Consider the following 16,753-nt stretch of genomic DNA (forward strand, 5'->3'; position numbering starts at 1 on the left):
TCCATTTCTTTGAAAACAGTGGATGGTATTTTGATGGGGATTGCATTGAATGTGTAGATTGCTCTAGGTAGCATTGACACCTTCACAATATTTGTTCTTCCACTCCATGAGCATGGAACGTTTTTCCATTTCTTTGTGTCTTCCTCAATTTCTTTCATGAGTATTTAATAGTTTTCTGAGTACAGATCCTTTGCCTCTTTGGTTAGATTTATGCCTAGGTATCTTATGGTTTTGGGTGCAATTGTAAATGGGATCGACTCCTTAATTGCTCTTTCTTCTGTCTTGTTGTTGGTGTATAGAAATGCAACTGATTTCTGTGCATTGATTTTATATCCTGCCACTTTACTGAATTCCTGTATGAGTTCTAGCAGTTTTGGGGTAGAGTCTTTTGGGTTTTCCACGTAAAGTATCATGTCATCTGCAAAGAGTGAGAGTTTGACTTCTTCTTTGCCGATTTGGATGCCTTTTATTTCTTTTTGTTGTCTGATTGCTGTGGCTAGGACTTCTAATACTATGTTGAATAGCAGTGGTGATAGTGGACATCCCTGCCGCATTCCTGACCTTAGGGGGAAAGCTCTCAGTTTTTCCCCATTGAGAATGATATTCGCTGTAGGTTTTTCATAGATGGCTTTTATGATATTGAGGTATGTACCCTCTATGCCTATACTCTGAAGAGTTTTGATCAAGAAAGGATGCTGTACTTTGTCAAATGCTTTTTCTGCATCTATTGAAAGGATCATACGATTCTTGTTCTTTCTTTTGTTAATGTATTGTATCACGTTGATTGATTTGCGGATGTTGAACCAACCTTGCAGCCCAGGGATAAATCCCACTTGGTCGTGGTGAATAATCCTTTTAATGGACTGTTGGATCCTATTGGCTAGTATTTTGGTGAGAATTTTTGCATCCATGTTCATCAGGGATATTGGTCTGTAGTTCTCCTTTTTGATGGGGTCTTTGTCTGGTTTTGGGATCAAGGTAATGGTGGTCTCATAAAACGAGTTTGGAAGTTTTCCTTCCATTTCTATTTTTTGGAACAGTTTCAGAAGAATAGGTATTAATCCTTCTTTAAATGTTTGGTAGAATTCCCCTGGGAAGCCATCTGGCCCTGGGCTTTTGTTTTTTGGGAGATTTTTGATGACTGTTTCAATTTCCTTAGTGGTTTTAGGTCTGTTCAGGTTTTCTATTTCTTCCTGCTTCAGTTTTGGTAGTTGATACATCTCTAGGAATGCATCCATTTCTTCCAGGTTATCGAATTTGCTGGCATAGAGTTGCTCATAATATGTTCTTATAATTGTTTGTATTTCTTTGGTGTTGGTTGTGATCTCTCCTCTTTCATTCATGATTTTGTTGATTTGGGTCCTTTCTCTTTTCTTTTTGATAAGTCTGGCCAGGGGTTTATCAATCTTGTTAATTCTTTCAAAGAACCAGCTCCTAGTTTCGTTGATCTGTTCTACTGTTCTTTTGGTGTCTATTTCATTGATTTCTGCCCTGATCTTTATTATTTCTCTTCTCCTGCTGGGTTTAGGCTTTATTTGCTGTTCTTTCTCCAGCTCCTTTAGGTGGAGGGTTAGGTTGTGTACTTGAGACCTTTCTTGTTTCTTGAGAAAGGCTTGTATTGCTATATACTTTAGGACTGCCTTTGCTGCATCCCAAAGATTTTGAATAGTTGTGTTTTCATTTTCATTGGTTTCCATGAATTTTTTAAATTCTTCTTTAATTTCCTGGTTGACCCATTCATTCTTCAGTAGGATGCTCTTTAGCCTCCATGTGTTTGAGTTCTTTCCAACTTTCCTCTTGTGATTGAGTTCTAGTTTCAAAGCACTGTGGTCTGAAAATAGGCAGGGAATGATCCCAATCTTTTGGTACCGGTTGAGACCTGCTTTATGACCTAGGATGTGATCTGTTCTGGAGAATGTTTCACGGGCACTAGAGAAGAATGTGTATTCTGTTGCTTTGGGATGGAATGTTCTGAATATGTCTGTGAAGTCCATTTGGTCCAGTGTGTCATTCAAAGTCTTTATTTCCTTGTTGATCTTTTGCTTAGAGGATCTGTCCATTTCAGTGAGGGAGGTGTTAAAGTCCCCCACAATTATTGTATTGTTGTCAATGTGTTTCTTTGCTTTTGTTATTAATTGCATTATATAACTGGCTGCTCCATGTTAGGGGCATAGATATTTACAATTGTTAGATCTTCTTGCTGGATAGACCCTTTAAGTCATGCTACCTTTTCTTAACCATGAGTTTTTCAAACTCATAAGTGTATTTTCCGTTTCACCAACTCTCCCTCTCTCCTAGATGCATGGCTCTGGTAGTTGACCTCCTCCTCCTGCTCCAGTCTGGATGGGCTCCTTGAGGTCTGCTGCAGATCTGTCACCCTGCACCACCCTTATCTGCTTCCAGACCCCAGCCAGGTTTAAGCCGCCTTGGCTTTGGACTCTCTGCTTGTAACTGCTGAAGAAAGGGTGCGTGGGAGTTAAACTTTAAATACTTTCTGGCCTCCCGCCGCAGGGCAGGTTAGCTGAGCACAGGATGCTGGCGGGCAAGTCACTCTCCCTGGACACCCGAAGGCATCGCTCCTTCGGCTTCTCGTATGCAACGTTGCTTACCGCAGGCTGATCTTTCTTCATTTGTAAGTGACTTTCAAGAAGTAAGGGATTCATCTCTGTTCACCAATAAAAAGACTTTTCAAGCTTAGGACTTGGTCTAGGTCCTTGATTTAGGGCTCTCCGTATAGGTACAGCACTTGTCACCCAGCAGCCTCTCCTTAAAGGCGGGGACTTCCTGTTTCGGCGCCCACAGCTGGCCCAAGGCAGATCCTGTGCTCAGGAGAGCTGGGTGTGGATGTGGAAAGGACGTGCTGGGTTGGCAGGGGTCCGCACCTGAGGAGCTCCAGCTGATCTGAATTTTTCCAGAGTACTTGGAAGTCTGGATTTTTATGTGAAATACCCAGATTGACAACTTAGCAGAAAGCTAATTCAGTTTGTTTTTTTTAATTTTAAAAGATTTTTATTTATTTATTCATGAGAGACAGAGAGAGAGAGAGGCAGAGGGAGAAGCAGGCTCCCAAGGAGCAGAGAGCCCGATTCGGGACTCGATCCCAGGACCCTGGGATCATGACCTGAGCCAAAGGCAGACGCTTAACCATCTGAGCCACCCAGGCACCCAGCTAATTCAGTTTTTAAAAGGGACTGTGAAACAACGTCTAGGCTGCCTTTGGTCAGGAGGTCACCAGTTTGAGGTATGGAAGTGAGGAGCTGGCTGTGAGGCTGGGGGTCTCCCAAGTACCAAGGTGTGGAGCTCCTTGCTTCAAGACATCACACGGATCCCACTTGCCCTTGTTCTCCCCCCGAAATCGATTCTTTTACTCAGAGAACTGTTCGAAGATACTTGGTGAGAGCAAAGCACAGGCATAGGAAGGGGTCAGCTGTTTGATGTACGTTGTGCTGTGTGTCCTCACAGTCGTCCTTGGGAACCCACCTCTACTCCCTGCATGTCCGGATGCCCCTCCTCTCGTGCTCCAGGATCCTGTGACTCTGTCTTTGGTTGCCACTCCTCAGCCTGCTTTCCAGATTCAACTTAGGTGAAATCTCCTGCTTGTCAATGACTCGCTTTGCTTCCTGTTCTCTGGCAGCTTATACCTGTGTGAGTGTGTTGTGAACATTTTAGTTGGGCCTGGAAGTACACAGAAGACACATTTATGCATGTGATCTGTCCATCTTTTTTTTGTTTTTTAAGATTATTTATTTGGGAGAGAGAGAGAAAGAATGTGGTGCGGGATGGGGAGATGGACAAGGGGAGAGGGAGAGAGAGTTCTCACGCAGGCTCTGTGCTCAGCACAGGGCTCGGTCCCACAATCCTGAGATCATGACCTGAGCCGAAATCAAGAGTCGGACGCCTAACCGACTGAGCCACCCAGTCCATCTTTTTGACCTGGAGTCCTTTCTCCATTCCTATGACACTACCCCTTGTTTTTTTCACTTCCTGACTATCCTTCTGCATTATTTTGGGGTCTCTCTTTCTCCAGGCATCACTAAAAGCTTGTTTCCCTCTAGGGCTCTCTGTTCAACTCACTCTTCCCCTCGAGTCTCTTCCTGGGTGACCTCGTCTGCTGGCACCACTTCTCTGCTAATGACTCCAAAACCCTCACGTCCCGCCCTACAACATGGTCATGCTTGCGATTCTTTACCATCCACTGCCCACTAGATATATCATCACCCAGATTCCCAAGTCCTTGGTACCTCCTTTTCAACCTGTTCGAAATTCAACGTATCCTCTTCCTTCTCTAGAACTGCTCTTTCTCCTTTTCTGGATTGTTGGCAATGTTGTCCCCTGACCCTGAGCCACACTAGACACAGGGGAGTAACCCTCCACCCTTCCCTTCCCCTCATCCCCAGAGCTAATCAGTTATTTAGACCTTCCCATTTTCTACCCTAAATATTTCTCAGTCCTGTCCCACAGTCTCCTGTGGGGGGAGACTCCCATCCTCCAGAATGAAAGGTCAGAAAGGCCATCTCCCCTCCACTGTGAGGAACTAGATCGGGATCCCACTCTTATGAGGGGCAGCCTCATCCTGACCAAACCGTGCCGTCAAGTTTCTAAATCTGCTGGCAAAAGAACAGGGCCTCTGAGCTGTGTTTCAGAGCACAATGCATATGGTTTTACAGGGATGGTGCAGGCCAGAGAAATAAATCCAAGGTGCCCATCTTCAAATCCTTCTGTGTCACTGAAGAGCCTGCCATTTATGACAGTTGGCCTTGGCCGGCACTCATGTGCTATTTCCTGAGGAAAAAAAGCTGATTCCCGACACTGGAAAAGCTCCTGGGAAACTTGAACACGGGTACTAATGAAATGTCAAAGCCATGTCTGATCTTAGCATCCTGCCCCTGCATGCTACCCCAAGCTCCTTTTTATAAACGATACCATTTTTGTCTCACAACAGCCCAGTAAGAGAGGCTTAGCAAGGTGAAGGTCGCCTGATTAGTAAGTGTGGGGCTGACACTCAAAACCAACTCCACTCGTCTTCTAATCCTGTGCTCCTTTGACTGTTCAACAGCTTCCGTGTCAGGAGTGGGGACTCTTGAAAGGTAAGGGCTTGACCACCTAATTAAGGGACCCCTGCTCCGTGGCAGGCCTGAAACACACAGATTGCTGTAAACTTGCAGTCTTTGCTTTGCCTCTGAATGTTCTGGAAGGAGAATAAACGCTCCACCTACAGAGTAACCCTGCAGTGCACACATTCACAGAGAGCTTACCGTGTGCCAGGCCTCCTTTTAAGTCTTGACTCTGTTAATCCGCATGACAGCCTCTGAGGAAGGTTCCATTATCTTCATGTTATAGGTGAGAAAATCAGGGTGCAGAATGGTTGCCTATTTCCCACAGCCGGAGGCTGGATTTGAACCCAGCGATGGGACTCTGTGCTCTCAGTCGCTATGCCTGCTCCCCAGCTCCTGAGCCCTTTCCTGTTCTCCTTCCCTGGGTTTCTGAAGCCCTCGTGGTCCCTTCTCTCCCCGAGCCTGTGATATCTACTCCATTTGACTTTTCTCCAGGACTGTCCAAGCCCCTGCCATCACAGGCAGCTGATTCTCCCAGGGACATGAGAGGTCGATACTCTGTGCTGGCTGGGTCAGCCCTGCTAGCTGTCCTGTATCTGTTTCAGATCCGGAGCTGGGTTGACGTCATCAGACACATGATGAAGAATGGTCTTTGCTGGGATGACTTGTATATAGGATTCCAAACCTGGCTGCAGCAGGATCCTGACATATACCAAAATCTGTAAGTCTGAAAATGCCTGCCACATGCAAGACCACTGCAGAGGAGGTCATGGGTGTATATAAGCAGAGTCAGGGCCTGACTATGCCCCCAGATTCTGATGGATATGTGAGATTCCACCATTAGAGCTTCATTCCTTTGTTAACCTGTGAAAAGCAAATCTTAGGAAAGTAGGAAAGTAATATTTTAAAGAGTCATAATTTTACATTCATACAAATGTGTTTCAGTCCCTTCTGGAAGTACTTTTTGGTAAAGGAGATGAAGGGACATTATTAGAGGGAAGGTGTGTATTTGGCAAGATGAGAATGAGGGGTGGTGTTTATGTGACAAGGACATGGTCATTGAAGACAGTCCTTTCCTATGTCACATTTTAGCCTGTGCCCAGCCCCTTGTGAATTTGGTGGACTGGTTGGTTAAGGGGAATGACCCACTGAGTTTCTTCCTGCCTCCAATTCAAAACCATGTAAGTGTCTCATTACAAAACTGTGTACATCTTTAAGATTATATCTGGAACATTTGAGCTGAAATGTCAGAAAGGCCAATTTGCCATTTTTATATTTGCAAAAGATCACCAAGAGGGAGAATCATTTCTTATCTTTACTACTGACCCTCTGAAAAATGCAGGAATTTAATAGTAAATAAGCAGAACTTACCATCTGGCTCTGCCTTGGCTTGCAAACACAGGCATGTCTTAAAATTTCCTTCTTTCTTTCTTTTACTTATTTCCTTTTGAATGTTTTCAAAAAATTTACATTTAGAAAATGCAAAGAATGTTAAAACTCGTAAAATAGAAAGTAAATAATCTACCCCACTCTTCCCACAAAACCCTGTTTCCTGCCTTTCCTCCACCCACTCTCCAGGGCAAACTCTTAATAACTCTCGATAAGCTCAGTGGATAGCATCCCAGGCCAGTTTCTGAGTGTATCAACATTCATCTAAATAGAGTTGTTCTCAATAAAATGTCCCATATAGTTGGAGGGAAAAGTTTGTTATTGTTTTGTTGTTGTTTTAATGTTCTCCTAGTACATACGCTCTGTAACATATTTTTTTTACTCATCAGTGTATCTTTGGTATCCCTTGTGTTGAGACACACAGATCAGCCTCAGAAAAAAGTTTTTAAGGTTTTATTTCTATGTAATCTCTATACCCAACGTGGGGTTTGAACTCATGACTGCAAGATCAAGAGTCACAGACTCCATCAGTTGAGCCAGTCAGGAGCCTCAAACCTCAAACTTTGTAATGGTTGTAAAGCATTTTAACTTTTGTTCATTTTCAACAGAACATATACCTGACTTCTTCTGGAAAAAGAATGAAGCAGCTTTTGGGGAGATTTGAGAGGTTATTTTTCCTAAGAAAATAGTTTCCTCTTGGAAGCTTCTAGAATATTGATGCTAAAGACTATTTTGTTCTATTGTTTTGATAATGCAGGTCGTAAATGTAAGAGTATCCCCTAATGAATCTTGAGAAACAGTCACAGCCTAGTTTATCTTTGTCTCTCTTCAAATGGGATTTATGAGTTTATTTACTATTTTTCTGGTTATAAAAATAATATATCTCTACTACAGAAGATTTGAGAAAAGGTATTTAAAAAAATTTTTTAAAGTTAAATTCAAAAAAAATTCCAAGAAAAGAGTTAAAACCACAAATAAACCCACCACCCCAAGAAAGCCATTTAGATCTTGGTGTCTGGTTAATCTTTTCTTTTCGTCTGCAAGCGCGTCCACACGCACTTTTTGTAAAAATAGAATCATATCATACAGACTTTTGTACCTGCCTGTTTACTGAACCATCTGTGATCTACCTATAAGCCATTTCTAACTTTTCACTATTTGAAACAGTGATTCGGCAAATTAACACGTAGGTGCGTCTTGCACACTCTCATAGTGATTTCCTCAGGACGCGTCCTGAGGGGTGGAGTGGCGGCATCCAGTGCGCTCTGCCTGGTCGTTCCAGCAAGCCAGTGTCCTCCCCAGGTACACACAGGAGAGGACTCACTCACCTGTACCCTTACTAGTGCCAGGGTCGAATGCTTTTGTGTACAGAATATAACTCTCTATTTTTACATAGGAGAATTCCTTAAAGCAAGACCTGACATGGTAAAATAAAAATAAGGCACAGTTGTCCCGTTGGAAGGGACTGCATTCAACACACTGAAAATGCTAGTCTACACGAAGAGCTGAAACAGTATGGAGCACACGCGATTTTATTCATGGTAGGCAATAAGGAAGGAAGGAACTGTGAATTTCTGTCTCCCACTGTCAGTATGACTTGCCTCTTAAACTGGGCATCAGTGTCCTTACCAGTAAAATTAAGGATCAAAGTAGAACATTTTTTTCGGTTGTGAAGTTCTTTGTTCTATACTTCAGTTTTTTGTTCTGGTCTCCAGGCTAGCACAAAGCATTGGGCTAGATCTTCTAAATTACGATTATAAGCTAGAGGGGATGCTAAGGGAATTCACATATAACTGGATTATAAGGTAGACTATATTTGTGTTACAAACACTGAGGGGAGAGAGATTACATCTGACCTTTTGAAATGACCAGGAAGAGCATTCTGGAAAAGGTAGTCTTTGGGTGGGGAGGGGAGGTGGTGTTCGGAGAGTGGCTCAGAGTTTGGGTTACGTTCTTCGTAAAGCTGAAATGGAGGGGAGAGGTGGTAGAAAGAATATTCCAGACAGCAAGAGTGGGTGAAGTCAAAAGGAAGAAAAATGCAAGGTGGATTAGAGCCTTGGCAAGTCCTCCCAGGACTACAGAGAAGTGAGGGAGGCAGAGAAGAGGCATGAGCCGTGCTGGGAGAGTAGAGTCAGGGGGGCTCAGTGGAGATGCCGAGCACGGTCACTGGTTAGGAAAGCCAGGAAGCACGGAAGGATGGAGAAAGCACAGAGGTCAAGGTCTTGGAGCTGGAGCAGTTCCGAGAGATGGTCCGAGGTGCTTCTGTGTAAGCGGGTGGATAAACTGGAGCAGAGATGAAGGTAAGTCAGGAGGTCAGCGTGTGCGTTTTGCACTTGCTGCATCGGGGAAGCAATAAAGTACGGTGGTCAGCACCTCAGACTTGGAATCTGACTTCTCCAGTTAAAATCTTGGCTCTGTCACCTACCGTGTGACCTTGGGCAAATTAGTGAGCCTCCTGTGTGTCAGGTTTTCATCTGTAAAGTGGATCTAATAATAACACCTACCTCACGGCTGGGTCACGCGTCAGGCACTTCTGAAAGAATGAGTAGCACATGGTAAGTGAGGAGTAAACACGGACTGTCTCCACCTGATGAAATCAACAGGCGCGTCCTGTGACCTACAGTCAGTCACTTCACGAATCCGGCAAAAGTTGGGAGAAGAGTCATAGTCCAGCTCACGTTCCAGTTTCAGATTCCCGCTGACCTTGAAGCTTCAAAGGCTATGTGACTCCAACTGATGAATAAGATTAAAAATTTGTCCCAGAGGCGCCTGGGTGGCTCAGTCGTTAAGGGTCCGACTGTAGATTTCAGCTCAGGTCATGATCTCAGGGTTGTGATATTGAGCCCTGCATGGGGCTCTGTGCTCAGTGTGGAGCCTGAGAAAGAGTCTCTCCCCTTCGCCTTCTGCCCCTCCCCCACTTGCGCGCACGCTCTCTCTAAAATAAATCTTTTTTTTTCCTAAAATAAATCTTTTAAAAAATTTGTCCCAATGCTGTAAAAAATGAAAGTATTAAAGTGAGATTTCTACTTAATATCTTAAATTCACAGAGATGCCAAACAAACAAAACTCAAGAATTTACTGATGCTACATCTTGAACACAGGAGGCTTATACCAAAGAGACTAAAAATGGATAATTACATGTTGCTCTTGTGAGATGTTCACATATCTTATGTTTGTGGGTCGCTACATAGCCAGATAATTTATGTTTTACTTATTCCATACCTAATTCTCTGGAAAAGAACCGATGACCATGCAGGAACAGATCGTCTATGGGCAACAAAGCGTAACGAAAGGAGATTGAATCCAAGCATTGAAGAAATAGAATGAGAGGAGACACAATTCTCTAGGGGACAACGAGGAAACCAGAAAGGGGTGGGGGAGCAAAAGTTGGGTTAGAAAAAGAGAAGAAAGAAGAGAAATAGATAAATGAATGACCATAAGGAAACAGGAAGGAGGAAAAACTTAAAATAGAATTGTAAAAGGAGAATGTACTAATAGACATTTTGTTCCTTAATAGATTGATTCCCCAAATAGGGTTCATTAAGAGAATCAGGTAAGAGGGCTCATGAGCTGTTTTTAGTTTTTCAGAAAGCTTTGTTGAAATCATACATTTGTCAAAACAAGGCTGCAGAAGCTTCCCTCAATGGTAAAATTTCACTGGGACTGAAATGATACTGATTCAGGGACAAAATTAGTCATTTCATGCTTATAAATTCTAATAAATGGAAAGTTCTTTGATTAATAAAAAATATGAATACTAACTAGTAAGAAAATAAGTTTTGTAGACAAAAATCTTTTAAAATCGATAGAAAAATCAATAATAAAAATCCATACCTTGAAAAAATTGGGAAATCTTCTTCTGAACATGTGAAAACATTGTTTCAGTGGTGAAGATAGGCAACTAATTTATCTGTTTCTGCTACTGATTGTAGTTTTTGATGATATTTGCAGGATTAAGGCACAGCCATGCAAATTTATCCCTAGAAAATGTGATTGTTCAGAAGGTTTCTATTTTAACATGTTGTTGTTTCTAATACAACACACACACACCCACACACACCTCTCTCATTGATTGAACATCAGAATTGCTTTTCTGATTATACATACTACCTCTTTAATTCTGAAGATACGAGAATCCAGGGGTGGAATTAATCTCCCTAAATACCTAAATTCACACTCGGTAACGGAAATGTTGATCTGTTTTTCTTTGAGATTAATACCATTGATGTTCCATTACCCTGGCTCACCTCACACATTATACAGAAATGCTTGTAATTCAGGAATCCTATTTTGTCATTTATACTATATAATAAATTATTCAATTATTACTGAAAAATAAATGTAATATATATCAATAGAATGCATGTTAAAATGTATATGATGAGCAAATAAAGATTATTTTAAAATGTAGATATGTTTTCTTGCCACCAAGCCTATCTTTATTTTCATGCCGACTTTCCAGCTATGTCCTTTGGATACCCTCACTCCAGTAATTCTTTGATATCACCAAGACCTCCAGTCCATCGACCCTGCGTGTCCTCACTTTGCTTCTCACTCAGATTAGATGGTTCTTTTCTGCCTGCATCCACATCACCCTTCTCTTTCTTGTTCTACCCCACATCACCTGCCTTCTTTCCCTCTCAAATCTCATTTCCATGATGTAAGCCAAACACTATGAAGTTATCCTCTGCACCTTGCCCTGGAATCCACTGCATCTGTAAATCGTGTTACTTCTTCCTTACTAATTTGGATGCTTTTCTTTCTTTCTGTTGTCTGATTGCTGTGGCGAGGACTTCCAGTACTGTGCTGAATAAAATTGGTGAGAGTGGACATCCTTGTCCTGTTCCTGATCTTTGGGAAAAAGCTCTCGGTCTTTCACCATCGAGTATGAGGTTGGCTGTGGATTTTTCATATATAGCCTTTATTAGGTTGAGATATGTTCCCTTTAAACGTACTTTGTGGAGGGATTTTATCATGAGTGGATATGGTACTTCGTCAAATGCTTTTTCTGCATCTACTGAAATGATCATATGGTTTTTATCCTTTCTCTTATTGATGTGATATATCAAATTGACTGATTTGCTTACATTGAACCACTCCTGCATCCCAGGAATAAATTCCACTTGATCGTGATGAATAATCTTTTTAATGTATTGTTGGATTTGGCTTGCTCATATTTTGTTGAGGATTTTCACATCTGTATTCATCAGAAATATTGGCCTGCGGTTCTCTTTTTTTGTAGGTGTCTTTATCTGGTTTTGGTATCAGGGTAATTCTGGCCTCATGGAATGAATTTAGAAGTTTCCTTCCACTTCTATTTTTTGAAATAGGGTGAAAATAGGTATTAACTCTTATTTAAATGTTTGGTGGAATTCACTTCTGAAGCCGCCTGGTCTTGGACTTTTGTTTGTTGGGAGTTTTGATTACTGACTCAATTTCATTGCTGGTAATCAATCTGTTCAAATTTTCTGTTTCTTCCTGATTCAGTATTGGGAGGTTATATGTTTCTAGGAACGTATCCTTTTCTTCTAGGTGGTCCGATATTTTGGCATATAATTTTTGATATTATTCCTTTACAATCCTTTCTTTCTGTAGTTTTGGTTCCTCCTCTTGCATTTATGATTTTGACTCCTCTTTTTTTTTTTTTTAAAGATTTTATTTATTTGACACAGAGAGACAGTGAGAGAGGGAACACATGCAGGAGGAGTGGGAGAGGGAGAAGCAGGCTTCCAGCTGAGCAGGGAGCCTGATGTGGGGCTCGATCCCAGGACTCTGGGATCATGACCAGAGCCCAAGGCAGACACTTAATGACTGAGCCACCCAGGCGCCCCTTGACTCCTCTATCTTATTTTGATGAATTTGTTGATCTTTTCAAAGAATCAGCTCCTGGTTTCATTGATCTGTTCTACTGGTTTGGTTTTGTTTTGTTTCTATATCATTTTTTTCTGCTCTTTATTATTTCCTTCTTTCTACTGGTTTTGGGTTTTGTTTGTTCTTCCTTTGCTAGTTCCTTTGGGCCTAAGGTTAGGTTGTTTAATTGAGATTTTTCTTACTTCTTGAGGTAGGCCTGTTTTGCTATAAACTTCCCTCTAGAGCTGCTTTTGCTGCATCCCAAAGATTTTGGGCTGTTTTCATTTTCATTTGTTTCCATGTATTTTTTTTTACTTCCTCTTTGATTTCTTAATTGACCCATTCATTGTTTAGTAGCATGTTATTTAACCTCCATGTATTTGTCTTTCCAGATTTTTTTTGTGGTTGATTTATAGTTTCATAGCACTGTGGTTGGAAAAGATGCATGGTATGACTTGGATCTTTTTGAGTATGTTGAGACTTGTTTTGTAGCCTAACATGTGATCTGTCCTAGAGAATGTTCCACATACGCTTGAAAAGAATATATATTCTGTTGTTTTAGGATGGAATGCTCTGAATGTATCTGTCAGATCCATCTGGTCCAATGTGTCATTCAGAGCCCCAGTTTCCTTGTTGATTTTCTGTTTGGATGATCTATCCATTGATGTAAGTGGGGTGTTAAAGTCCCCTACTGTTATTGTATTACTATTTATTACTTCCTTTATGCTTGTTATTAGCTGCTTTCTGTATTTGGGTGCTCCCATGTTGGGTGCATAAATATTTACAATTGCTATATCTTCTTGTTGGATTGTTCCCTTTAGGATTATGTAGTGACCTTCTTTGTCTCCTGTCACAGTCTTTGTTTTAAACCTAGTTTGTCCCATAGAAGTATTGCTACCCTGCTTTCTTTTCGCTTCCATATGCATGATAAATGCTTCTCCATCCTCTCACTTTCCATCTTCAGGTGTCTCTCTAGGTCTGAAATGAGTCTCTTGTAGGCAGCATACAGGTGGGTCTTGCTTTTTTATCCATTCCATCATCCTATGTCTTTTGATTGGAGCATTTAGTCCATTTACATTCAAAGTAATTATTGATAGATATGTACTCATTGCCATTTTGTTACTTGTTTTATGGTTGTTTTTGTAGTTCTTCTCTTACTTTCTTCTCTCATGGGTGCTGGCTTTCTTTAGTGATATACTTGGATTCCCTTTTATTTTTTGCATATCTATTACTGGTTTTTGATTTGTGGTTACCATTAGGTTTATATATAACACCTTTTGCATACAGCAATCTGTATTAAGTTGATGGTTGCTTGAGTTTGAACCCATTCTAAAAGCACTAAATTTGTACTCCTTCCCTCTCCACATTTTTGGTATATGGTGTCATACTTTACATCCTTTTATTTCGTGAATTAGTTCATTGATTTTTAAAGATACATTTAATTTTACTGCTTTTTGTTTCATACTTTTCTTACTCCTGCTTATGGTCTTTCCTTTCCACTCAAAGAGTCCCCTTTAACATTTCTTGTAAGGCTGGCTTAGTGGTGATGAATTCCTTTAACTTCTGTTTGTCTGGGAAACTCTTTAGCTCTCCTTCTATTCTGAATGAGAACCTTGCTGGATAGAGTGTCCTTGGCTGCAGATTTTCCTTTCAGCATTTGAAATCTGGCCTGCAAAGTTTCTGCTGAAAAATCAGCTGATGGCCTTATGCGATTTCCCTTGTATGTAACTATTTTCTTTTCTCTTGCTGCTTTTTAAATTCTCTTTATCACTACTGCTTGCCATTTTAATTACTATGTGTCTTGGTGTGGACCTCCTTGGGTTGATTTTGTTGGGGGCTCTCTGTGCCTCCTCTCAGGGGTGCTTGCACACTGCCAGCTTGTGGCTCTGCTTTGGATGGACTCCTGCTGGGGGCACGTCCACAGGATAACTCGGCACCAGGGGTGCAGTGTCATCAAGGCCTGTGCCAGTCCGCTGTGGGAAGGGATTTGCAGCTAATGGGAAAACTGCTGAGGCCGAGATGGATGGGTGTGACTGCAGAAGACTGGGGGCCAGGAGCTGGGTGGAGAGTGTTCACACTGTATTTGTTCCCACAGGTGTCTGTGTATGTAGGCTGTGGGTCAGGGGAGGGAAATGGCACCTGCCAGCTCTTTTGTTCTTGGAGGTATCTCCCAACAATCCACACCCTTCTAGCACCCACTCTGAGATTAGTAAACAAATCTTCCTCCCATATACCCCAGGCATTTTTCAAATTGCTGCTTCTATGCTATATCTTCATGGGGCTGTTTGTTGTGCTATCTCTTTAAGAGCAGGCACTCAGTTTTCTATCCCCCTCTGGCTCTCCCAGAGCCAAGCCCACTGATTTTTATTTTTTTTAATTTTTAAAAAAGATTATTTATTTTAGAGAGAGAGAGAGCACACTAGTGGGAGGGGCAGAGGGAGAGGGAGAGAGAAACCCAAGCAGACTCTGTGCTGAGTGTGGAGCTAGACACAGGGCTCGATCTCATGACCCTGAGGTCACAACCTGAGCCGAAACCAAGAGTCAGACGCTTAATCAACTGAGCCACCCAGGCGAGCCCACTGATTTTTAAAGTTCCAGGTATTAAGCCCCGCTGATTGTAATAACTCACAGAGTTAAGCCCCTCTGGTTTTCAAAGCCAAATGTTATGGGGATTTGTCTTCCTAGTGCAGATCCCCTGTGCTTTGGGTGCCTGGCATGGGTGGTCTGCTCCTCTCCCCTCTCCGTGCCTACACCATCCCTCCCTCCCACGGTCAGATACCCAGGGTCAGTTTGGCTCCTGATCAAGTCTCTACCCTTCCTACCTTTTTCAATGTGGTCTCTCTCTACATTTGTATGGCCTCTCTCTAAGTCTCCATAATGATAAAAGTTTTAAATAACCAGGAAGATATAAAAACCTAAATTTACATGTATATAATAATAGCATAGCCTCAAAATATGTAAAGCAAAGAATGATGTAACTAAACAAAGAAACAAATTGAAGTCATGGTGAGATGTCTGCAAACACCTCTCTCAGTAAATGATAAACCAATCAGACACATGTATGGAAGGGTTGATCAATACAATTAAGTAAAAAGACCTAATAACCATATAGAGAAGATTGCCCCCAACACCAACACAATACCCATTCTTTTCGAGGATACACAGGTCTTCTACACAAAATGATGACACCCTAAGCTATAAGGCAAGTCTCTGCAAATTTCAAAGATTTAAATCATATATAGTGTGTTCTCAGACCACAGCACAATTAAGATAAAAATCAACAAGATAATCATAAAATTGCTATGTTTTTGAAATTAAGAAATAGCTTCTAAATGAGTGCTTTACTTTGCTCAAGGAAAAATGAGAGTTTTAGAAAACTTGTTTTCAGCGCAGGGCAGCTCATCTGCAGCCCCATGGTGCATCACGTCGTCCTGGTGCAGAAACTGGCCAAGTAGGACTTGTCAAGGGCACGGTGAAAAAGTGCAAACTCGTTCTGTCCATTTGATTGACTTCCCTGTTTCTGCGCCAGTGTCTTGCTATTCACATTATTTTAGTTTTGTAGCGTGTTTTAAAAGCAGGTGGGATGAATTCTCTTTTATTGCTCTCTTTCCTCCGAATACAAGGCCATTCTTGTACATCTTCTCTTCAGAACTGTAAGATCAGTTTATCATGCTCCAGCTTGTTTTTGAAAAAAATTGTACCAGAAACATTATTACTAGCCAACTTTATTCACATCTTTTGGGGGTTGGAAAGATTCTAAGGAGGGAAATGGCGAGGCCTGGTCTAATGGAGATGGGGTGCGGAGAGAGGGCACAGGGAGACACTGTGAGATGTCCTGATGGGAAGACTTCACAGTTCAAATGCTCAAGGAGTTTGGGAGGATCATGAAGTAACTGAAATTATTTTCTTGGATGACCCAGCTGCCCACGGCTGGGTACTCCGCCTGGCTGCTTTGCAACTGCCAGCTGGTGAGCAGCTTTCCCAACGAAAGGAAAACAGGCCCTACTATTCCTGAGCTCTGGTTTTTCCTCTCTCTTTATGTTTCATTTTTTGTGTCTACATCGTGTTTTTGGTTTGTTAGAGGACATGAAATCAATCTATTGATTTTCCTTATATACAAGGAAATGAGTAGCCTAATAATTATACTTTTTTGAGTTATTACTTGACAGATCATTATAGCTTTAAAAAAACTGCTATGTTTTCAGCTGGAGCTCGTAATTGTTTCCATTAAAATTATTTTAGTTATGTAAATAACCATTGAAAAATGTCTTCCTTTATGTACTATATAACAAGAAGTGAACAAGATTTAAATAAAGAAAAACAATAACATTTTACCCAGGAATATAAAAGAAGACTAGGATAAATGGGAAAACATGTTCTGCGGCTAAAATTAACCACTCAGGAAACGACAGATGTTGGCAAGGATGCGGAGAAAGGGGAACCCTTGTGCACTGTGGGTG

General features: G+C 41.6%; 1 protein-coding gene and 1 long non-coding RNA gene across 7 annotated transcripts in view; both read left to right on the forward strand.

Moving 5' to 3' along the window:
• RIPOR2 (RHO family interacting cell polarization regulator 2) overlaps positions 1–16,753 on the forward strand; it is a 327,440-nt gene that overhangs the window by 77,673 nt on the left and 233,014 nt on the right. The window lies entirely within an intron of this gene.
• Positions 438–15,971, forward strand: LOC135365519 (uncharacterized). Its single transcript, XR_010413468.1, has 2 exons — positions 438–5,087; positions 5,660–15,971. It is a non-coding gene; the product is annotated as an uncharacterized LOC135365519 (long non-coding RNA).

The sequence above is a fragment of the Mirounga angustirostris genome, unplaced genomic scaffold (assembly GCF_029215605.1).
Source record: "Mirounga angustirostris isolate CCGP_5_RB_7025 unplaced genomic scaffold, mMirAng1.0.hap1 SCAF_8, whole genome shotgun sequence".
Lineage (NCBI taxonomy): Eukaryota > Metazoa > Chordata > Mammalia > Carnivora > Phocidae > Mirounga > Mirounga angustirostris.